This window comes from Somniosus microcephalus, chromosome 3, assembly GCF_052327205.1.
Source record: "Somniosus microcephalus isolate GS21.2 chromosome 3, FLI_Smic_1.0, whole genome shotgun sequence".
Classification (NCBI taxonomy): domain Eukaryota; kingdom Metazoa; phylum Chordata; class Chondrichthyes; order Squaliformes; family Somniosidae; genus Somniosus; species Somniosus microcephalus.
Genome location: NC_140989.1, coordinates 379,016,773 through 379,040,664, shown reverse-complemented (window position 1 = coordinate 379,040,664; position 23,892 = coordinate 379,016,773). Strand labels below are relative to the sequence as shown.

At 51.0% G+C, this 23,892-nt stretch overlaps 1 long non-coding RNA gene across 1 annotated transcript; it reads right to left on the bottom strand.

Moving 5' to 3' along the window:
• Nucleotides 1-777: 777 nt before the first annotated feature.
• Nucleotides 778-22,776, bottom strand: LOC147122463 (uncharacterized). The gene is made up of 3 exons (XR_015075433.1): nucleotides 22,691-22,776; nucleotides 20,801-20,893; nucleotides 778-3,334 (listed from the first exon to the last, which is right to left on the bottom strand). It is a non-coding gene; the product is annotated as an uncharacterized LOC147122463 (long non-coding RNA).
• Between the last annotated feature and the right edge of the window lie 1,116 nt (nucleotides 22,777-23,892).

Sequence of the window (23,892 nt, the reverse complement as noted above, 5' to 3'; positions counted from 1 at the left end):
ATATTGCGATACTCAGAGCCTTCTCCAATGTGAGGTCTTTTTCAGACAGGAGCTTCTTTTGTGTGCTTTCACTTTGCATGCCACACACAAATCTGTCCCTCAATGCGTCTGCTAAGCCCACTCCAAATTGGCAATGTTCTGTTAATTTGCGCAACTTTGCCAAATATTCAGAAATGCTTTCATTTTTGCTCTGGTTCCGTTTATGGAATTTAAATCTTTCAGCTATGAGCAGTGGTTTGGGCCTTAAATGGTCTTGGAGTGTGTCCACTATTTGTTTGAATGTTTTGTTTGCTGGTTTTTCAGGGGTTAATAAACTACGTAGCAGCCCGTATGTCTTTGCGCCCATAACACTCAGCAAAACAGTGGCTTTCTTTTCTACCTCCACTCCGTTAGCCTCACAGTACAACTCCACTCTTTCAATGTAAGTTGCCCAGTCTTCAATGCTGCTATCAAATGCTGCAATCGTGCCAATCATCGCCATTTTTTTCCCCAAACCCGTTTTTCTTTCTTTACTAGTTAGCTAGCGTCATGCAAGTCCTGTGCACTTTTCACTTGACTTACGTATCCCCTGCCTAGCTTAGCAAGCGTGCTCCGTTTTCTCTACCTTCTCGCTCCTTTCTTCCAAGTTTCGGTGTCCTCTGGATGCGATGCCAGAATAGGAAGACGTAGGTTCATAATTCTCGTTGCCAATTTGTTGTGTTTGTAACGCTATACACAACTACATAAAATAATAAAGCAGCAGAGACTGAGAGTAACTTCAAGTGATCTTTACTGGGTAACTGGAACTTCGGCACTGACTATACAAATCGATACACGCCTGTTATATACGCTCGCAACTAAGGATGTACATCCGCAAAACAAAGTAGTCCCTTCAATGTTGTATACCTTACAGTTCTGAAGCAGTCCGATCTCCTGCTGCTGTTTCCCAGTCGCTCTGTCACAGATCCCGAGCTCTCCTCGTTTCCCCTCAAGGAATCTTTCAGTAACGGAGAGAGAGAGAGAGAGAGAGAGAGAGAGAGGGGGAACGGGGATGGGCTGCAGGACAGTAAAGGCTGTTCCCCAGGACCCTTCACCAGACGGAAGGGCTGGAGGTCAGGAGGAGCTTTGTGTTTGGGAGTTTCTCACAGCCCAGAGTGAATGTGACACAAGTCCCTGTGTCCACAGTCGCTCGCTCTCACTCCCTCTCATTCTCAGGCTTCACCACAGCACCTTGAGCCGGGCTTTTATTGATCAATCTTTTCTTGGGCTGCAGTGAATAATTCCAGCTGTGTGGAGAGTCCGGCTGGGTGTGTGAGGAGTGGGAGGAGCTTCCTGTCTAACCTACTGCTGGCCTCTGCTCCTTATCTCAAGCCTCTTCTTTCCTTCTGCTCTCTCGCACATGCTCATTAAAGGCTCTGTGCCGATTGGTTAGCGAGTGGCCAATGATGGCAGGTGGCCACAGGTTGTCTTTCTGGGATTTACATCCAACTGACTGAGTCCCAGTGAAAGCAAAACTACAACCTGCATTTATATAGCACCTTTAACTAGCAAAATCTTCAAAGGAGAGTAAATCAGACACAAACTGACACCGAGACACATAAGGAGATATTAGGACAGGTGACCAAAAGCTTGGTCAAAGAGGAAGGTTTTAAGGAGGGTCTTAAAGGAGGAGAGAGAGGGAGAGAGGCGGAGAGGTTTAGGGAGGGAATTCCAGAGCTTAGGGCCCAGGCAGCTGAAGGCACGGCCGCCAATGGTGGAGCGATTAAAATCGGAGATGGACAAGAGGCCAGAATTGGAGGAGCGTAGAGATTATGGAGGGGTGTAGGGCTGAAGGAGGTTACAGCAATAGGGAGGGGTGTAGGGCGGGAGAGGATTACAGAGATATGGAGGGGTGTAGGGCAGGAGGAGGTTACAGTGATAGGGAGGGGTGTAGGGCTGGAGGAGCTTACATAGATAGGGAGGGGTGTAGGGTGGGAGGGGGTTACAGTGATAGGGAGGGGTGTAGGGTGGGAGGGGGTTACAGTGATAGGGAGGGGTGTAGGGCTGGAGGAGCTTACATAGATAGGGAGGGGTGTAGGGCTGGAGGGGGTTACAGAGATAGGGAGGGGTGTAGGGTGGGAGGGGGTTACAGTGATACGGAGGGGTGTAGGGTGGGAGGGGTTACAGAGATAGGGAGGGGTGTAGGGTGGGAGGGGGTTACAGTGATAGGGAGGGGTGTAGGGTGGGAGGGGGTTACAGTGATAGGGAGGGGTGTAGGGTGGGAGGGGGTTACAGAGATAGGGAGGGCGAGGTTACTGAGGGTTAATTGTGTAACACGGGTTCTGGACAATCTCTCTCCTCACTCGAGTGTTGTCCTCACAGCTGATCCATCAGCTCTCACTAATCCCCGAGACTGAGGCTGTGAACTGGAGTCACTAATGACCGTCTAGAATCACATCACAAGACAGAGACAGAGAGATTGATGCCGGTGAGAAGGTCTGGGAAACACAGCACAAACTGTCAATGATCCCGGTGAGTCACCGTGAGCAAGTCCATTGAGGAGAGGGTGAAATGTGCTGAGGGAATAAAGTGGAACAAGTGGAGAGCGAGCGGCAGTGAGTTAGAAAAGGCAGCCTGAAGCTCAGTGCTGACTCGGGGGTGAATAGCAGCGATGTATTTCAGGGGAAGCTGGATAAACACATGAGGGAGAAAGGAATGGAAGGTTCTGGTGATGGGGTGAGATGATGAAGGGTGGGAGGAGGCTGGTGTGGACCAGACACACCAACATGGACCAGTGGGGCCGAATGGCCTGTTTCTGTGCTGTGGACTCTGTAACTCGATATATTGGATGCTTTGCCCCTGTTTTGGGCCTGAAAGCCGGGCGTGTGGCCATCGAATGTCCGGGCCGTGAGGGGGAGGGACAGAGAAACAGGGGAATGAGGGAAGAGTCTGAGGCGGGAGGTTTCCCAGATTCACCTCACGCCGCCTGGAGACAAATTACATCCCAAGGCTGGAATCTGTCAGAGTGAATTATCCCGGCCTTGCTGCAGGTCCCAGTTTAAACACAGATTTCCCCAGCTGACTATTCCCAGATTCTGATTATTTCCCGCAAAGCACTGAAATCGCAATAAGAAAAAGAGCCATTTCTGAGCATCAAATCAGCTCATTGTGTCATTAACCCATCACAAGCTGCCCTGGAGACAATCTTCAAACACTCGATTCAATGTTAGGATGTGAGCGGGAGTTAGTGTGAGGCAAACTCCAGCACTTTCTCCCACACACTGCTGACAATTACTGGAGCAGGAATCTCACTGACAACTTGAGGCATTTCTGGAGAGATGGGAAAGGACGGATTCGATCCATCGATGGGAATGATCTGTAAAAAAACGAAAGGATAAAAAGAAGATAAAGAAATGAGTGAGGAGAGAAAGAGAAATAAAAGAGAGAAAACAAATGAAGAAAAAAAGAACAAAAGAAAGTATTTTTGAAGTGTGGTCACTGTTGGGATGTAGGAAATGCGCCAGCTAACTTTTGCACAGCAAGATCCCCAATAAAAGGAATGAAATAACTGATCATATAATTTGTTTTTGGATGTTGTTTGAGGGATAATATTGGCCAGAGGGAGAACTCCCTAACTCTTCTTCAAAATAGAGCCGTGGAATCTGTTATGCCTTCCTGAGATGGCCTTGGTTTAACGTCTCATCTGAAAGACTGAACCACCAATAGTGCAGCACACAGTACTGCTCCCTTATTACTGCCCCTCCAACAGTGCAGCACTCCCTCAGTACTGCCCCTCCGACAGTGCAGCACTCCCTCAGTACTGTCCCTCCGACAGTGCAGCGCTCCCTCAGTACTGCACCTCCGACAGTGCAGCGCTCCCTCAGTACTGTCCCTCCGACAGTGCAGCGCTCCCTCAGTACTGCACCTACGACAGTGCAGCGCTCCCTCAGTACTGTCCCTCCGACAGTGCGGCGCTCCCTCAGTACTGCACCTCCAACAATGCGGCACTCCCTCAGTACTGACCCTCCTACAGTGCGGTACTCCCTCAGTACTGACCCTCCGACAGTGCAGAGCTCACTCAGTACTGTCTCTCCAACAGTGCAGCACCCCCTCAGTACTGACCCTCCGACAGTGCGATGCTCTCCCTCAGTACTGCCCCTCCGACAGTGCAGCGCTCCCTCAGTGCTGCCCCTCCCACAGTGCAGCGTTCCCTCAGTACTGACACTCCGACAGTGCAGCACTCTCTCAGTACTGCCCCGCCGACAGTGCCGCGCTCACTCAGCACTGCCCCTCCGACAGTGCGATGCTCCCTCAGTACTGCCCCTCCGATAGTGCAGCGGTCCCTCAGTACTGCCCCTCCGACAGTGCAGCACTCCCTCAGTACTGCCCCTCCGACAGTGCGACGCTCCCTCAGTACTGCCCCTCCGACAGTGTGGCACTCCCTCAGTACTGCCCCTCCGACAGTGCAGCACTCCCTCAGTACTGCCCCTCCGACAGTGCAGCGCTCCCTCAGTACTGCCCCTCCGACAGTGCGGAGCTCCCTCTATACTTTGTAACATTGTATTAGGTTGTGAGTAAAAGTGTTGCCCATGGGTAAAAGTGATATTAAATTGTTTCCGGGCTTGGTAACAGGGAGTTGTGGTGAATGGCTGTTTGTCAGGCTGGAGGCAGCTGTACAGTGCTGTCCCCCAGTGTTCAGTACTCCGTCCACTGCCAATTTTGATAAACATTAATGACTTGGACTTGTTCGTACTGGGCACAATTTCGAAATTAGGAGATGACACGATCCCTGGAATGTAATCAACAGTGAGGAGGACAGGGATCGACTTCATGAGGACAGAGACAGGCTGGTGGAATGGGCGGACACGTGGCCGATGAAATTCAGCACAGAAAAGGTGAGGCGATACATTTCGGTAGGAAGAATGTGGAGAGACAATACTCACTAAATGGTACAATTTTAAAGGGGGTCGAAGAAGAGAGAGACCTGGGGGAGTTTGTGCACAGAGGCAGGTGACGGTGACAGGACAGGTTAACAAAGCAGTTCATGAAGCCGATGGGATCCTGGGCTTTATAAATAGAGGCACCGAGCACAAGAGCTGAGAAACTGAGCTCAACCCGCATAAAACACTGGTCCGTCCCCAGCGGGAGGATTGGGTCCAATTCTGGGCACCGCACGATAGGAAGGACATGAAGGCTTTGGAGAGGGTGCAGAGGAGATTTACTAGAATGGTTCCAGGGATGAGGGAATACAGTTACGTGGATAGACTGGAGAAGCTGGGATTATTCTCCTTAGAGCAGAGAAGGCTAAGAGGAGATTTAATAAAATCCTGAAGGGTTGAGTTAGAGTAAATAAAGAGAAACTGTTCCCAATGGGTGAAGGGTCGATAACGAGAGGACACAGATTTAAGGTGATTGGCAAAAGAACCAGAGGTGAGATGAGGAAAAACTCTTTACGCAGCGAGTGGTCAGGATCTGGAATGCGCTGCCTGATCGGGCGGTGGATACAGATTCAATAGTAGCTTCAAAAGGGAATTGGAGAAATCCTTGAAGGAGAACAAATTGCAGGGATCTGGGGAAGAGCGGGGGAGTGGGACTGACTGGATCGCTCTTCGAAAGAGCCGGCACAGACTCGATGGGCTGAATGGCCTCCTCCTGGGCTGGACTATTCTAGGATTCTATGAACCAAAGGATAACCTTTCATCGCTGGGCCCAGCATGTTTCTGTTCTCCAATCAGACGCGTTTGATTCGCTCGGGAGGGGGTCACAGAATAGAAACCATTCAGTGAAAGGTGAAGAGACTCAATGGAGTCGCCCCCTGGTGGAAATAGAATCTCTTTTAGATTTAATCAAAAACACAACAACTGGAGGCAATTGGACTTTGAGAAAATGCTGAGCTGGGGCTGACACACACTGTGATCACTAATAGCAGGGAGGGCCGCAGAGAGAGACATTGGGCATTGGATAGGGGCAGGGACTTTCAGACAAGGACCCCCCAGATATCACGGGGAACAGCGATGGGGGAGATCCGACAATCTTCAGGCTTGTAAATCCCAAGTGCAGAATCAGCTCCTTCCTGATTTATCTCCTCTCTTCTCAAACTCACTCCTGTCGGACACCGTGGGCCTCCGATTCTCAACAACAGATCATTCCAAATCTCCCAGCTCTGTGATGACACAGGGCAGCTGAGCAACACCTCACCCCACACAGAGAGAAAGCTTTGTCCCCAGCCTTTCATTTCAAAAAAGGAAAATAATGCCAGTGGTCCCATCAGTCTAGGATCCTAGAATGATGCAGCACAGAAGGAGGCCATTCGGCCCACCGTGCCTGTGCTGGCCCTGTGAGAGAGCTGTCCAATTAGTCCCACTGCCCTGTCGGAGTGGCTGCCTTTCAGCTACTAGTCGGAGAGATGATTAACGGAGGGAATGAGCTCATTTCTCCACCATTGGTTCGCAATAAAGGTCACAGGTGACAGTGTCAATCTAGTCACTGGGTCCTACTATAAATAATCCACACAATTCACCTCCACAAACATCACTGTCCCACTTGAAACAGACTAAAACAAGAGGAGAGAGATTCCCAGCATCACCTCTGAACCGGCACTGAGCTGGTGGATCAATGAAAGGCTGGTGCAGGGGCCGCTAGTTACTGGTGCAGGGGCTGCTAGTTACTGGTGCAGGGGCTGCTAGTTACTGGTGCAGGGGCTGCTAGTTACTGGTGCAGGGGCTGCTGGTTACTGGTGCAGGGGCTGCTGGTTACTGGTGTAGGGGCTGCTGGTTACTGGTGCAGGGGCTGCTGGTTACTGGTGCAGGGGCTGCTCGTTACTGGTGCAGGGGCTGCTAGTTACTGGTGCAGGGGCTGCTAGTTACTGGTGTAGGGGCTGCTAGTTACTGGTGCAGGGGACTGCTAGTTACTGGTGCGGGGGCTGCTCGTTACTGGTGCGGGGGCTGCTAGTTACTGGTGCGGGGACTGCTAGTTACTGGTGCGGGGACTGCTAGTTACTGGTGCGGGGGCTGCTAGTTACTGGTGCAGGGGCTGCTAGTTACTGGTGCAGGGGCTGCTAGTTACTGGTGCAGGGGCTGCTAGTTACTGGTGCAGGGGCTGCTAGTTACTGGTGCAGGGGCTGCTAGTTACTGGTGCAGGGGCTGCTAGTTACTGGTGCAGGGGCTGCTAGTTACTGGTGCAGGGGCTGCTAGTTACTGGTGCAGGGGCTGCTAGTTACGGGTGCAGGGGCTGCTAGTTACGGGTGCAGGGGCTGCTAGTTACTGGTGCAGGGGCTGCTAGTTACTGGTGCAGGGGCTGCTAGTTACTGGTGCAGGGGCTGCTAGTTACTGGTGCAGGGGCTGCTAGTTACTGGTGCAGGGGCTGCTAGTTACTGGTGCAGGGGCTGCTAGTTACTGGTGCAGGGGCTGCTAGTTACTGGTGCAGGGGCTGCTAGTTACTGGTGCAGGGGCTGCTAGTTACTGGTGCAGAGGCTGCTAGTTACAGGTGCAGGGGCTGCTAGTTACGGGTGCAGAGGCTGCTAGTTACTGGTGCAGAGGCTGCTAGTTACTGGTGCAGGGGCTGCTAGTTACGGGTGCAGAGGCTGCTAGTTACTGGTGCAGGGGCTGCTAGTTACTGGTGCAGGGGCTGCTAGTTACTGGTGTAGGGGCAGCTAGTTACTGGTGTAATACCCACTGGAAATGTTATGTACGCTAAGTATGGTTATCAATCTTTAACTTCGACACTGTATTATCATTGTTATAAATCCCTGGGTTAAAGTTGCCCATGTGAAGGTACGGCAAGAACTTTTAAGGACGCAATGTGACTAAGAGCAGACTTTCCATAATTCTGCACCAGTATCAACTGTTGCAGACAGTGAGGCTGCGCAGTCTCCAGGCAGAAACCCCAGGAGGAAGGGGTGGAGTCGGGGTTTTCGAGCGGGAAAAGAGGAGCGACTGGAAGAGAAGAGGGCAGGAGCTCTGAAAAGAGGGCTCAGGAGGCAAATGGCTGTCGCATCCCGTCCCGGGCTTCCAAAATCGGCCGCCGCCCTTCGTATTAGTAGCACTGCATCCTGAACTGGCTGGCTGCAAGTCACCAGTACCGGGGGATCGTCGTCTGAACCCAGATCTGCAAGGCAGAGGTCTGGGGAGAGCTGCTTGCCTCGTGCTGATGGGGAGTTACTTGGAAAAGCTGCAGAGAGAGAGAGAGAGAGAGAGAGAGAGAGTCACCAACTCCAGCTGCTGCTGTGTGCTCTGCATCCAGAACTCAAAGTGGGATTCAGTGATCGTGAAGAGAATTCAACGAAGGGGTTCGGAGCCGTAAGTGTTGCAGACATTATACATACCATGAGCTCCAACTTAAGCGCGCCAACGAAAGAGTGCACTCGAATTTGGACACAGGGACAGATTCTCCTTTGAATCCATGTAAATGGAGAATGTATGTTTATTATGTCTAGATTCATTCTAATGTATGCAAATGTCTAATTTAGTTCATTGACCTGTAATCTTCTTATACTGTCTGATGTTAAAACTATAAAGTAAGATAATTAGAATTAAGCCATTGTAGTAGTGATCTCCTTACTGGACTATAGAATACTGACTACAACAGAGACCACATCTCACATATATCTAGAGAACCGTGAAGGGGTTACATTTTGGGGGCTCGTCCGGGATTGTGGTCTATTTATGTCAGTAAACTAACAGTATTGAATGCTCATTGCTAAGAGAGTGGTTTGTGGTTTCTACTGGGCTGTTTGAGCATAAAGATGGATGTTATTGAGGTTGAAGCTTGGTGCAAACGGAAGCAGATAGCTACTACCCATGTCATTGTGCTGAATGGTGTTGCTAACGATGACCCTGATGATGTCTTGCTAAGGGCTCTGAATTGTGTCAAAGCCTTTGGAAAGGTTAGGATAGTTGAGCGCTGCTTGGATACAGCTACCAAGAAGCAGTTTGTGTTGATCCAGACATCAGAGAACCTGAGAGGTCATGGTTTACCTGAGGCAGTTGGGCTTTCTGAAGAGGCTGGTCCCTGGCCAGTTCAGTTTTTCCCTATTACTACTAAGGAAGAAGAAGGGTTTCAGACCAAGTTGTTGTCATTCTTGAGACAAGAAGGAAAGACTGTTGCTGATGTCAAAGGTCTGATAGGTCCTTCAGCCCTGGATATGAACACTCAGTTGGTCAGTGCCATTAGTTCTCTGGTGGATAAATGCACCAATCTGCCCTTCGAGGCTCAGGGATACCGTAAGCTCCGTATGTTCTCAGGAGTGAGACCAACTCCCAGTGGGGAAGAGGAGTACGACGCCTGGGCTGAGCAGACCCTGCCTCTGCTGGAGGAATGGCAGTGCAGTGACAATGTGAAGAGGCAGAGAATAGTAGAAAGCCTTAAGGGTCCTGCTGCTGACATTGTAAGATTCTTAAAGGCGCAGAACACCTCTGCTACTTCCTTTGACTACATGCAGGCTCTAGAAACTGCCTTTGGGACTACTGAAACCATTTCAGATTTGATGGTCAGATTCAGAAGCACATTCCAGTGTGAGGGAGAGAAGCTGTCCAGTTATCTGCTGAGAATAGACAAACTGCTGCATTGTATGTTATGGAAAAGAGGGATTGAGTTGCCTGAAATGAATCGGTTCTGCATTGAACAGGTTGTGCGAGGTGCATTGCTCGAAGACGTGACTGCTCTTCGCATACGCATGACCCATAAGTTGCGAGATCCACCTACCTTCACTGAGCTGCTAAGGGAAGTCAGAGAGGAGGAGGATATGCTTCAGGCCCGGAATGTAGCAAAGAGTGCTGTGATGTCCAAGCTTGTGACTCCTGTTACAGTTCCTACTCCTAAGGGTGATGTCAACCCTGAGATGGAACAGCTGAAGAAGGAAATAAATGTCATGAGAGCCGAGATGGCATATTTTCGGTCTAAGCCCAACACAGAAAGGGATGACGCACGGGTGCAAAAGGTTGAACACCCTGCGAAGTCTAACAGCAAAATGAATGATTCCTCTAAAGGATATCCCCATGAAGGAGATAGACCTGGAGTCTTTTGTTATAACTGTGGAAAGGATGGACATTTCAAGCGAGAATGTGGAGGTGAGGAAAATCTAAAAAAAGTAAATGACCGTCTCATAAAACTTACCAAGAAGTCGGGAAACTACAAAGGGGCACAGTAACGGAACGGCCTGCTGTCCCTGTAGTTAAGACACGTTCCGCTAAGTGCAATAATAGACGAGGGGATATGAAAGACATCATACCTGAAGGTTTAGTAGGGCCGAGTTCTGCTGTATCAATACAGATTGAAGGCATTTATACTAAAGTTATCCTCGACACGGGTTCTCAGGTTACCATACTGTACAGATCCTTCTATGACCGATACCTGACGCATTTGCCGTTAACCCCAATCAGTCTTCTGCAGATCTGGGGCCTTAGTCCTGCTGATTACCCATATGATGGCTATTTGTCGCTGAGGTTGGAGTTCTTGGAAGCTGATGTAGGGACCACTGAGACCATTGATGCACTTGTGTTGGTTTGCCCTGACCCCATGGTGAAAGGTGAGGTTTCCATACTGATTGGCAGTAATACACCCATAGTGAGACGACTCCTGACAAGCTGCAAAGAGCAGGGAGGTGAAAACTTCTTGAGCACCAGACACATTCACCCTGTTTTCAAAAAGGCTTTTGAGAAACTGCCTGAACTTTCTTCCGACGTAGATGATAGCAAAAGAGGAACTGTGTGGTACGTTCGAGCCAAACCTATCACCCTGTGTCCTGGAGGAGTGGCTAGAATCCCTGGGATACCAAAATTCCCTGGAACACCAGGTACTGAAGCCATTCTGATAGAGTCACCTGATGATCCTGCAGAAGTGTCACGGTTTCCAAATGAGCTTCTGGTGAGACCAGAGTTGCAGACCTCGACAGCTGTGATGCCAAGGAGAGTTACAGTGACCGTGAGGAATATGTCAGGCAAAGGAATCACATTGAGGAAAGGAATGCCGATTGCGCATCTGTTTCCTGTAAATGTACTGTCGTCACATGTGAAGGAAGAGTCCAAAGTTAACTCAACCGGAGATCTGACACCCTCCTCCTTCAACTTTGGAGATTCATTCGTTCCTAAAGAATGGAAGGACCGATTAGTCAGGAAGATGATGGAGCGGAGAGGAGTTTTCTCTACTCATGAGTTTGATGTTGGTTGTAGTAAGAGTACTCGCCATTCTATCAGAATTACCGAGGATAAACCCTTTCGGGAGAGGTCTCGACGACTGGCACCAGCTGACATCGAAGCAGTGAGACAGCACCTGTCGCAGTTAAAAGCTGAGATCATTACCGAGTCCAGGAGTCCTTATGCATCTCCTATAGTGGTGGTGAGGAAAAAGAACGGAAAGATTCGGATGTGTGTGGACTTTAGGACGCTTAACAGACGTACTATTCCCGACCAATACACCGTTCCAAGAATTGAGGATGCACTGGCTTGTCTTAATGGAAGCAAGTGGTTCAGTGTGTTGGATCTCAGAAGTGGATACTACCAAATACCGATGAGTGAATCGGACAAAGAAAAGACAGCCTTTATATGTCCAGTTGGGTTCTACCAATTTGAAAGGATGCCACAGGGAGTTTCAGGCGCTCCAGCAACTTTTCAAAGAATAATGGAACAAACAGTTGGGGACATGAACTTGCTCGAAGTATTGGTGTACTTGGATGATATCATTGTGTTTGGGGCAACCCTTGAACAACACGAAGCTCGGTTGCTGAAAGTGCTTGGTCGCCTGGAGGATGAAGGTCTCAAGCTATCATTGGACAAGTGTCAGTTTTGCCAAACATCCGTGTCCTATGTGGGGCATATTGTATCACAGGATGGAGTAGCCACAGATCCATCCAAGATCGAAGCTGTTACCACATGACCCAAACCGAACACAGTGACTGCCTTGCGGTCATTTCTTGGGTTCTGCGGATATTACAGGCGCTTTGTGCAGGATTACTCCAAAGTGGCCCATCCTCTGAATCAGCTGCTGGCTGGTTACCTCCCACCAGCCGAGAGGAAGAAAAAGGCTAACGGTAAAGAGAATAAGGACTACTTCAAACCCTCTGAGCCTTTTGGTGTTAGATGGGATGAGAAATGCGAAGAGGCCTTCCACACCTTAAAGCAAAGTCTTACTCAAGCCCCCGTGTTGGCTTTTGCAAACCCACAGCTGCCGTATGTGCTACACGTGGATGCCAGTCAAGAAGGGTTGGGTGGTGTGTTGTATCAGGACCAAGGAGCAGGGCTGAGACCCGTAGCGTTCATCAGTCGCAGTCTTACGCCATCAGAGCGTAACTACCCAGCTCATAAGCTAGAATTCTTGGCGTTGAAGTGGGGGGTGGTGGATAAGCTGCAGGATTATCTGTATGGAGCGAAGTTTGAAGTGAGGACAGACAATAATCCATTAACCTATGTGTTGACTTCGGCAAAACTTGATGCCACCGGCCACCGCTGGCTTGCTGCACTATCTGCTTACGACTTTAGTCTCAGGTACAGACCTGGGAACCAGAACATTGACGCAGATGCTCTGTCTCGTCGCCCACACTACCAGAAACCAGAGTGGAAAGATGTTGCTTCAGCAGATGTGAAAGTAATGTGTCAGATGTCCGTGGTATCTGGACCAAAGAAGTCATTTCATGCCCAAGAGATTGACCACTTGGGAGCGTCAATGCATGCTGTTCCCCAGGCATTTTGCAACCTTTCCAGTTTGGATGTACAAAACTTACCCATGTTGTGTTCATCTGAAATATCCAAAGCACAACAGGAGGATCCCTGTATTCATGAGGTGTTTTCAGCTCTCCGTCTGGGTGATATTACACAGATCGACAAATCAAAACATCCTGACTGTCGTCTGCTCCTAAGAGAATGGGACCACTTGGAAATTAAAGAGGGAGTGTTGTGTAGAATCACTCACCCACCCACTAAACCATGTCATTCACAGTTGGTCCTGCCTGAAAAGTACAGGGAAATAGTGATGAAGTCTTTGCATGATGACGCAGGTCATCTGGGAGTAGATAAGACCTATGGGTTGGTCAAGGACAGATTCTATTGGCTGCGTATGAAGTCTGCGGTTGAGGAGTTCTGCAAGTCCTGTGCACGCTGTGTCCAGAGAAAGACTTTACCTAAAAGAGTTGCTCCTCTGTTTCACATGCAAAGTGATGGACCTCTAGACCTTGTCTGTATGGATTTTCTGTCCATCGAACCCGATTCCAGCAATACCGCAAATGTCTTGGTCATTACAGATCATTATACTCGCTATGCCCAAGCTTTTCCCACAAAGGATCAGAAAGCATCCACCGTTGCCAAAGTGTTGTGGGAGAAATACTTCATCCACTATGGACTGCCAAAGCGAATACACAGTGATCAAGGTAGAGACTTTGAAAGTAGACTTATACATGAGTTGTTGTCCATGCTCGGGATTGAGAAGTCAAGAACAACTCCATACCATCCTCAGGGAGATCCTCAACCTGAGCGGTTTAACCGTACTTTGTTAGACATGCTTGGAATGCTGGATTCAAAGCAAAAGAACAAGTGGAGTCGGCACATTGGACATCTTGTTCATTCTTATAATTGTACCCGAAATGACACTACTGGTTTTTCACCGTACTACCTCATGTTTGGACGTGAAGCGAGGATGCCGGTGGATTTGTGTTTCGGAGTATCCAGTGATGGCACATCACAGAGAACTTACCTCAAGTATGTATCTGACATGAGAAAGGAATTGCAAGCTGCTTATGAACTTGCTGAGTCTGTTTCTGCCAAACAGAATAAAGGAAATAAGCAGAGGTATGACCAGAAGATCCGTTTTTCCCAACTCATGCCTGGTGACCGAGTTCTCATACAGAACCTAGGACTTCAAGGGAAACATAAGTTAGCAGACCGCTGGGCTTCTACACCTTACATTGTTGAAAGTCAAATGTCACAACTACCTGTGTTTCGGCTAAAACCTGCAGGTGGGAATGGACCCATAAAAATACTGCACCGGAATCATATCCTGCCATTGGGACAGCAAGTGCATCTGGATCCGCCAGCGGATAATGAGCCGACACCTAGTAGGAGAACCCTGCAGAGAAGGAGGAGGAAAAAAATGAGAAACCAGGAAAACTTTGTTCCAGAAGACAGAAAACCCATGACACAGTGTGTGGATCATGAGGAACCTGATGAGTCGGAGGATGAAGAATGGGATCTATGGTACGACCTCCCAGAAAGACGCATAAGACAGAATCTGGATGAATTGTCTGAACCATTTAGCTCAGACTTGGACATGGTCTGGGAAGAACCAGATGCTTCCGAGAAGGAGATAAGAGAGATTGAAAGGCATGATAACAAAGGAACCAACGCCTCCAACGTAGCTGAAGGAACTGAAGACCGGGTATCCGAAATAAGGAGCTCACAGCGAGTTAAGAAGGTTCCTGAAAGATTGACATACAGTACACTAGGAGTGCCAAGTGTAATGATAGCCCCTACGGTTCACTATGTTACCTCCCTTTATACATGGTTGGGAAGCATGCAACCACTTATGTGTAAAGTTCATTAGTCATGGGGACATGCCTATATTTGGTAGGGGGGGAGTGTAATACCCACTGGAAATGTTATGTACGCTAAGTATGGTTATCAATCTTTAACTTCGACACTGTATTATCATTGTTATAAATCCCTGGGTTAAAGTTGCCCATGTGAAGGTACGGCAAGAACTTTTAAGGACGCAATGTGACTAAGAGCAGACTTTCCATAATTCTGCACCAGTATCAACTGTTGCAGACAGTGAGGCTGCGCAGTCTCCAGGCAGAAACCCCAGGAGGAAGGGGTGGAGTCGGGGTTTTTCGAGCGGGAAAAGAGGAGCGACTGGAAGAGAAAAGGGCAGGAGCTCTGAAAAAGAGGGCTCAGGAGGCAAATGGCTGCCGCATCCCGTCCCGGGCTTCCAAACTCGGCCGCCGCCCTTCGTATTAGTAGCACTGCATCCTGAACTGGCTGGCTGCAAGTCACCAGTACCGGGGGATCGTTGTCTGAACCCAGATCTGCAAGGCAGAGGTCTGGGGAGAGCTGCTTGCCTCGTGCTGATGGGGATCTACTTGGAAAAGCTGCAGAGAGAGAGAGAGAGAGAGAGAGAGTCACCAACTCCAGCTGCTGCTGTGTGCTCTGCATCCAGAACTCAAAGTGGGATTCAGTGATCGTGAAGAGAATTCAACGAAGGGGTTCGGAGTCGTAAGTGTTGCAGACATTATACATACCATGAGCTCCAACTTAAGCGCGCCAACGAAGGAGTGCACTCGAATTTGGACACAGGGACAGATTCTCCTTTGAATCCATGTAAATGGAGAATGTATGTTTATTATGTCTAGATTCATTCTAATGTATGCAAATGTCTAATTTAGTTCATTGACCTGTAATCTTCTTATACTGTCTGATGTTAAAACTATAAAGTAAGATAATTAGAATTAAGCCATTGTAGTAGTGATCTCCTTACTGGACTATAGAATACTGTCTACAACAGAGACCACATCTCACATATATCTAGAGAACCGTGAAGGGGTTACACTGGTGTAGGGGCTGATAGTTAGTGGTGTAGGGTTTGCTAGTTACTGGTGTAGGTACTGCTGGTTACTGGTGCAGGGATTGATAGTTACTGGTGTAGGGGTTGCTAGTTACTGGTGCAGGGATTGCTAGTTACTGGTGCTGGGGCTGCTAGTTACTGGTGCAGGGGCTGCTAGTTACTGGTGTAGGGGCTGTTAGTTACTGGTGTAGGCGTTGCTAGTTACTGGTGTAGGGGCTGCTAGTTACTGGTGCAGGGGCTGCTAGTTACTGGTGAAGGGGCTGCTAGTTACTGGTGAAGGGGCTGCTAGTTACTGGTGAAGGGGCTGACAGTTACTGGTCAAGGGTTTGCTAGTTACTGGTCTAGGGTTTGCTAGTTACTGGTGTAGGGACTGCTAGTTACAGGTGCAGCGGCTGCTAGTTACTGGTGTAGTGGCTGATAGTTACTGCTGAAGGGGCTGCTAGTTACTGGTGTAGATGTTTCTAGTTACTGGTGTAGGGGATGCAAGTTACTGGTGCAGGGGTTGCTAGTTACTGGTGTAGGTGCTGCTAGTTACTGGTGTAGGGGCTGCTATTTACTGGTACGGAGGCTGCTAGTTACTGGAGCAGGGATTGCTAGTTACTGGTGTAGGGGCTGATAGTTACTGGTGTAGGGGCTGATAGTTACTGGTGAAGGGGCTGATAGTTACTGGTGCGGGTGCTGCCAATTGCTGGTGCTGGGGTTGCTAGTTACTTTTATAGGGGCTGCTAGTTACTGGTGCAGGGGTTGCTAGTTACTGGTGTAGGGGCTGCTAGTTACTGGTATAGGGGTTGCTAGTTACTGGTGTAGGGGCTGCTAGTTACTGGTGCAGGGGTTGCTAGTTACTGGTGTAGGGTCTGCTAGTTACTGGTATAGGGGTTGCTAGTTACTGGTGTAGGGGCTGCTAGTTACTGGTGTAGGGGCTGCTAGTTACTGGTGCAGGGGCTGCTTGTTACTGGTGTAGGGCTGCTAGTTACTGGTGTAGGGGCTGATAGTTACTGGTGTCTGGCTGGATGAAACTCTCCGTGCTTCCACTGTCGAACAGGCAGGTCGTGGCGTGGCCGTTTACTTTGATGTCCATCATGGACTTGGACAGGTGGTGCGGGCGGGCTTGGTCCAGTGTGACGGAGGCTAGTGTATAGCTGAGCGAGTTGCTGTCGTCTGCGGGTGAGGCGGAGGTCGGGTCTGGAGGCACGGTGGCGGTCGAGCGTGGTGGGTAAAATGGCGGCGCCCACGAGGTTGGACAAAATGGCGGAGAAGATGGCTGCCCCCACAACTCACATGAGGCACTGCTGGTGTCGGTTGCCTGGATCAAAGATGGCCGCCCCCATGACTCACATGTGGGGATGCTGGCCTCTGTGGCCTTGATGGAAGATGGCCGCCCCCACAGCTCGCATGAGGCACTGCTGGCCTCTGTTGATCTCCCTCTGCAGGCCTTTGCAAAGTGGCCTTTCTTCAGGCAGCTCGAGCAGGTCGCGTGTCTGGCTGGGCAGCGCGCCCTCGGGTGTTTCGCCTGGCCGCAGAAGAAGCAGCCGGCGGCCCGATCGTGGGGGTCCGATGTCGCAGCCGGTACCGGGGGTGGTGGTCCCGATCGGGTCCGGGACGCCGACGCTGAGGTAGGTCCCAGGGGGGGGTGCTGCGGGGGGTATTGCGGCCGGGGTCGGTCCCGAGTCCCAGGGTCGCAAATTACAGTACCTGGAATATGCCTCGAGGTCCCGATGGGCCACTTCTAGGGAGCGAACGAGGGCTGCAGCTTTGTCCAGGTCGAGGTCCTTTGCTTCAAGCAGTCTTTGCCGTGAGTAGTCGGACCGCAGGCCTTTCACGAAGGCATCGCGGACATTGTCTTCAGTATTTTCTGCCGCCGTTACCGCTTTAAAGCTACAGTCCCTGCCGAGTGCTTGTAGCGCCTGTAAAAATTCATCTACAGACTCTCCTGGCTGTTGCGGGCGGGATCTTAGGAGGTGTCTGGCATACATGGAATTTACCGGGCTCTGGTACTGTCGTTTCAGCCGGTTGATGGCGTCCTCATATGTTTTAAGGTCCCGGATGAGTGCGAATACTTTAGGGCTCACTTGGGCGGTCAGAACTCTTAGCTTGGATTTCTGAGGCACGCCGGATTCTCCCAGGTAGGACTCGAAACAGCTCAGCCAGTGTTCGAAGTCGAGGGCTGAGTTTGCTGCCTGTGGGTTTAGATCCAGGTACAGTGGTCGGAGGGCTCGCAGCCAAGCCGGCTGCTGTGGCTGTTGTAGCTGGGCGTCTGGCTGGTCGTTTGGCTGCTCATCTGGCTGGTCGTTTGGCTGCTCAAGTAATGACATTTTAAAATTTAGCCAATAAAATTGATATACCTATCAATTTATCCAATGAAAAGCGACGAGTTAAGAAAGTAACTATAGGTTTTTATTGGCTAAATAACAGAGCCCACCCTCGTGGGTGATCGGATCCAACAAGGAGGAATACCAGCCAGTCGACCACCTTTATACCTGGGCAGGTAGGTGGAGCCGTGGGCAGAGTCAGCAGTGGTCAGCCCAGGTATAACAGCGTGACAAGAGGCGACCTCGTATAGTGATACAACAGTGTGAACAGTGATAACCATAGAGTAACGATATAACAGTGATAACTATAGTGTAACGCTAGTGAACGATAAAAGTAGTCTACCACACTGATGTAGGGACTGCTAGTTACTGGTGCAGGGGCTGCTAGTTACTGGTGTAGGGGTATTAGTTACTGGTTTAGCGGCTGCTAGTTACTGGTGTAGGGGCTTCTAGTTACTGATGCAGGGGCTGCCAATTACTGGTGCAGGGGTTGCTAGTTACTGGTGTAGGGGCTGCTAGTTACTGGTGCAGGGGTTGCTAGTTACTGGTGTAGGGGCTGCTAGTTACTGGTATAGGGGTTGCTAGTTACTGGTATAGGGGCTGATAGTTACTGGTGTAGGGGCTGCTAGTTACTGGTGTAGGGGCTGCTAGTTACTGGTGCAGGGGCTGCTAGTTACTGGTGCAGGGGCTGCTAGTTACTGGTGTGGGGCTGATAATTACTGGTGCAGGGGCTGCTAGTTACTAGTGCAGGGGCTGCTAGTTACTTGTGCAGGGGCTGCTAGTTACTGGTGCAAGGGCTGCCAGTTACTGGTGCAGGGGCTGCCAGTTACTGGTGCAGAGGTTTCTAGTTACTGGTGTAGGGGCTGCTATTTACTGGTCCAGGGGCTGCTAGTTACTGGTGCAGGGGCTGCTAGTTACTGGTGCTGGGTCTGCTAGTTACTGGGGAAGCTCTGCACTGTCGGAGGGGCAGTACTGAGGGAGCGCTCCACTGTCAGAGGGGCAGTACTGAGGGAGCGCTGAACTGTCAGAGGGGCAGTACTGAGGGAGGGCTGCACTGTCGGAGGGGCAGTACAAAGGGAGCGCTGCACTGTCAGAGGGGCAGTACTGAGGGACTGTTGCACTGTCCAAGGGGCAGTAGAGAGGGGCAATATGAAGCGAGTGCTGCACATTCGGAGTGGCAGTACCGAGGGAGTGCTGCACTGTCGCAGGGGCAGTACTGAGGGAGTGCTGCACTGTCGGAGGGGCAATACTGAGGGAGCGCTGCACTGTCTGAAGGGCAGTACTGAGGGAGCGCCGCACTGTCAGAGGGGCAGTAATGAGGGAGCGCTGCACTGTCAGAGGGGCAGTATTGAGGGAGCGCTGCAGTGTCAGAAGGGCAGTACTGAGGAAGCACTGCACTGTCTGAAGGGCAGTACTGAGGGAGTGCTGCACTGTCGGAGCTGCCATCTTTTGGATGAGACATTAAACCAAGACACCATCTGCCCTCTCAGGTGAATGTAAAAGATCCCACGGCCACTATTCAAAGAAAAGTAGGGGAGTTCTCCTCCGTGTCCTGGGGCCAGTATTTCTCCCACAACCAACATCAGTAAAACAGATTATCCGGTCATTTATCTCATTGCAGTTTGTGGGATCATGCTGTGCACAAATTGGCCACGTTGTTTCCTACATTACAACAGTGACTACACTTCAAAAGTGCTTCATTTTCTGTAAAGCACTTTGGGATGTCCTGAGGTGGTGAAAGGCGCTATAGAAATGCAAGTCCTTTCTTTCTACCAACCCTGGAATTAAACTCCTGAATCCACATAAAGTCCTGTGATCCTCACAACACAGCTCCTCTAATCCCGGGCTCAATCCCAGTCATTTCAATAGATTCTGACACTGGTGGCTCATTAGCTCCATTCTAGAATCACAGCACAGAAGGAGGCCATTCGGCCCATCGTGCCTGCTCCGGTGCTAGCTCTTCCACTGGGGCTGTCTGCTCGAAATCCTATTTCCCGCTCTGTCCCCACATCCTGTTCTATTTGCCCTTCTCATCAGAGCCTGAGAGCTGGAGAATCTCTCAACAGTTCACAGTCTTTGCCCCGCTGTCTCTCTCAGCTCTTCTCCCCTGACAAGGTTCCTGAAAGAACAGAGGCAGAGCTTTAGGGGAAGAATAAAGCTGGGATTGGCCTGTGCTGGAGTGCGAGAGTTCACAGTATGGACGGCAGTCATTGAGAGCTCGGTTACTCATCCTTCCTGGAATAAGACAATCGCCTCCTCCCACATTCCAGGCACTCTCAGCACTTTCCAAACTCATTCTTTAAAGCCTCCTCCTTCACTCTCCCTCCGATCACCCTCCACTTCTCTTTCATTCACATCTTCTTATTGCCTCGGAGAAACCCACCAGCTCCTTGTCCTCGCTGAATAAGGAGACACTTGTGAATGAAATGGATCCTTAGCCATTTTCTCTGAGGAACACTTGACATTTCTGAGACTTGTTCAGTTAATAGATCTCGACTTCAAGTTCTGAGCGTGTCTCCCCCTCACGGAGCCTCCAGGTACCACAAGTCAACCGTAGTTTATGTTTCTTCACAGAATCTCACAGCACAGGAGGAGGCCATTCAGCCCATCGTGCCTGTGCCGGCTCTTTGAAAGAGCTCTCCAATTAGTCCCACTCCCTGCTCTTTCCCCACAGCCCTGTTAATTCTTTCCTTTTCAAGTATTGGCAAAAGAACCAGAGGGAGATGAGGAGAATGTTTTTACAGCGAGTTGTTGTGATCTGGAATGTGCTGCCTGAAAGGGCGGTGGAAGCAGATTCAATAGGAACTTTCAAAAGGGAATTGGAGAAATACTGGAAGGGAAAGATTTGCAGGGCTGTGGGGAAAGAGCAGGGAGTGCGACTAATTGGAGAGATCATTCAAAGAGCCGGCACAGGCACGATGGGCCGAATGGCCTCCTCCTGTGCTGTTTCATTCTATCATTCTATGATTCTATGAAATGTACAAAGTCACCTCATCTTCCTTAATGTTCTTCCTGTTCTGATCGATGTAGAGACACATTACATCTTTACTGTCTCCGTGTTGTTACCAGGGCGATCTTCCAGACTGGAATAAACCAATCAACAGCACGATAATCCATTAATTCCTCTGGCCCAGACATCACAACACCTCAATATTACATTCAAGTCCCAGATTCCTGTAGCAGCTGCTCTGTGTGTAGGTCGAGGGCGACAGATCGTTACAGATAAGCTGTTGTACTGGAGACAGCGGCTTTAGTGAAGTGTGATCGAAGGTTTCCCATCTCTGTAACCCCCTCCCGCCCTACACCCCTCCCCATCTCTGTAACCCCCTCCCGCCCTACACCCCTCCCCATCCCTGTAACCCCCTCCCGCCCTACACCCCTCCCCATCCCTGTAACCCCCTCCCGCCCTACACCCCTCCCCATCCCTGTAACCCCCTCCCGCCCTACACCCCTCCCCATCACTGTAACCCCCTCCCGCCCTACACCCCTCCCCATCTCTGTAACCCCCTCCCGCCCTACACCCCTCCCCATCTCTGTAACCCCCTCCCGCCCTACACCCCTCCCCATCCCTGTAACCCCCTCCCACCCTACACCCCTCCCCATCCCTGTAACCCCCTCCCGCCCTACACCCCTCCCCATCACTGTAACCCCCTCCCGCCCTACACCCCTCCCCATCTCTGTAACCCCCTCCCACCCTACACCCCTCCCCATCTCTGTAACCCCCTCCCGCCCTACACCCCTCCCCATCTCTGCAACCCCCTCCCACCCTACACCCCTCCCCATCTCTGCAACCCCCTCCCACCCTACACCCCTCCCCATCTCTGTAACCCCCTCCCACCCTACACCCCTCCCCATCACTGAAACCCCCTCCCGCCCTACACCCCTCCCTATCTCTGTAACCCCCTCCCACCTTACACCCCTCCCTATCACTGTAACCCCCTCCCACCCTACACCCCTCCCTATCTCCGTAACCCCCTCCCGTCCTACACCCCTCCCCATCACTGTAACCCCCTCCCACCCTACACCCCTTCCCATCTCTGTAACCCCCTCCCGCCCTACACCCCTCCCTATCTCAGTAACCCCCTTCCAACCTACACCCCTTCTTATCACTGTAACCCCCTCCCACCCTACACCCCTCCCTATCTCCGTAACCCCCTCCCGTCCTACACCCCTCCCCATCACTGTAACCCCCTCCCACCCTACACCCCTTCCCATCTCTGTAACCCCCTCCCGCCCTACACCCCTCCCTATCTCAGTAACCCCCTTCCAACCTACACCCCTTCTTATCACTGTAACCCCGTCCCACCCTACACCCCTCCCTATCACTGTAATCCCCTCCCACCCTACACCCCTCCCCATCTCTGTAACCCCCTCCCACCCTACACCCCTCCCACCCTACACCCCTCCCCATCTCTGTAACCCCCTCCCACCCTACACCCCTCCCTATCACTGTAACCCCCTCCCACCCTACACCCCTCCCCATCACTGTAACCCCCCCCACCCTACACCCCTCCCCATCACTGTAACCCCCCCCCACCCTACACCCCTCCCCATCACTGTAACCCCCCCCCACCCTACACCCCTCCCCATCACTGTAACCCCCCCCCACCCTACACCCCTCCCCATCACTGTAACCCCCCCCCACCCTACACCCCTCCCCATCACTGTAACCCCCCCCCACCCTACACCCCTCCCCATCACTGTAACCCCCCCCCCACCCTACACCCCTCCCCACCCTACACCCCTCCCCATCACTGTAACCCCCCCCCCACCCTACACCCCTCCCCATCACTGTAACCCCCCCCCCCACCCTACACCCCTCCCCATCACTGTAACCCCCCCACCCTACACCCCTCCGTATATATGCAAACTGCTCTCACCGTACAATCCTCCGAGATCTCTGCGCTCCTCCAATTCTGGCCTCTTGTCCATCCTTCACTCCACCATTGCCGGCAGTGCCTTCAGCTGCCTGGGCCCCAAGCTCTGGAATTCCCTCCCTAAACCTCTCCGCCTCTCTCTCCTCCTTTAAGACGCTCCTTAGAACCTCCCTCTTTGATCCAGCTTTTGGTCACCTGTCCTAATATCTCATCATGTGTCTCGGTGTCAGTTTGTGTCTGATTTACGCTCCTGTGAAGCACCTTGGGAGGTTTTGCTAGTTAAAGGCGCTATATAAATGCAGGTTGCTGTTTTTGAACAGGTGCTGGAGGGAGTTTCAGAGAATCGCTCTCATTCTTCCTTGAAGTGAAAGTAGTTTAATTTCTGTCGCTTGTTGACTTGATGCGGGACTGTAATGAGCTGACTGGATATTCCCAGAGTCAGCAAGGTTATATTGGGAAATGGCTGGGCCAGGCAGCTCATGGAGCAATAACTCGGGGTTGTGGGGCATTCAGATCATTCTCAGCTGTGAAGAGAACAGTAACCAGCCCCCGAGGGATGATCCAAGCTGCCCACAGGATAGTTGGCCCATAAATCGGGCGCTGGCTGTATTTCAGGGCACTGACTCCCTCTCACTCTCCAACCTCACTCCGAGAAACTCCTCTCCTTCCTCCGCCCTCTCAGCAATGCTGCGGCCCCCAGATGCTGTCCTGTTTCTAGCCTGTCGACATCACTAGAATTGGGTTTGCCTTTTAATGAGGGTGGAATCTCGCTGCTCCCTCTTGGTCCCAGAAAGTTGTGTGTGTGTTGGGCGAGATCCCATTCCTCCCTCGCCATCTCTACTGCTCCAAGTAGGAGAGAAATCCCAATGGGGTTAAAGGCTGAGATTCCCATCTCTCAGGGACAGAACCAGCAGCAGAGATGATGGCCCCGATAGAGTCAGTTTCTGCTCCAGGCCATGTTCCGTTTGTTAGTCAGTGAGAACTCCTTCCCCAACAGTGAGCCGCTTGATCTCAATTAGCGAGGCTGATTGACAGATTACTGGCCCAATTGTCTCATTAGTATCCCGGCCCGCCCTGGGCTTCATCACATCGATTGATCCCCAGAAATATCAGGCCGAAGGAGACTGTCCGAAGGAGGCAGGAATCAGGGTTCAGTTTCTGTGGAGTTTGATGTTCTCTCGATGTTCCCTTCACACACTGAGCTG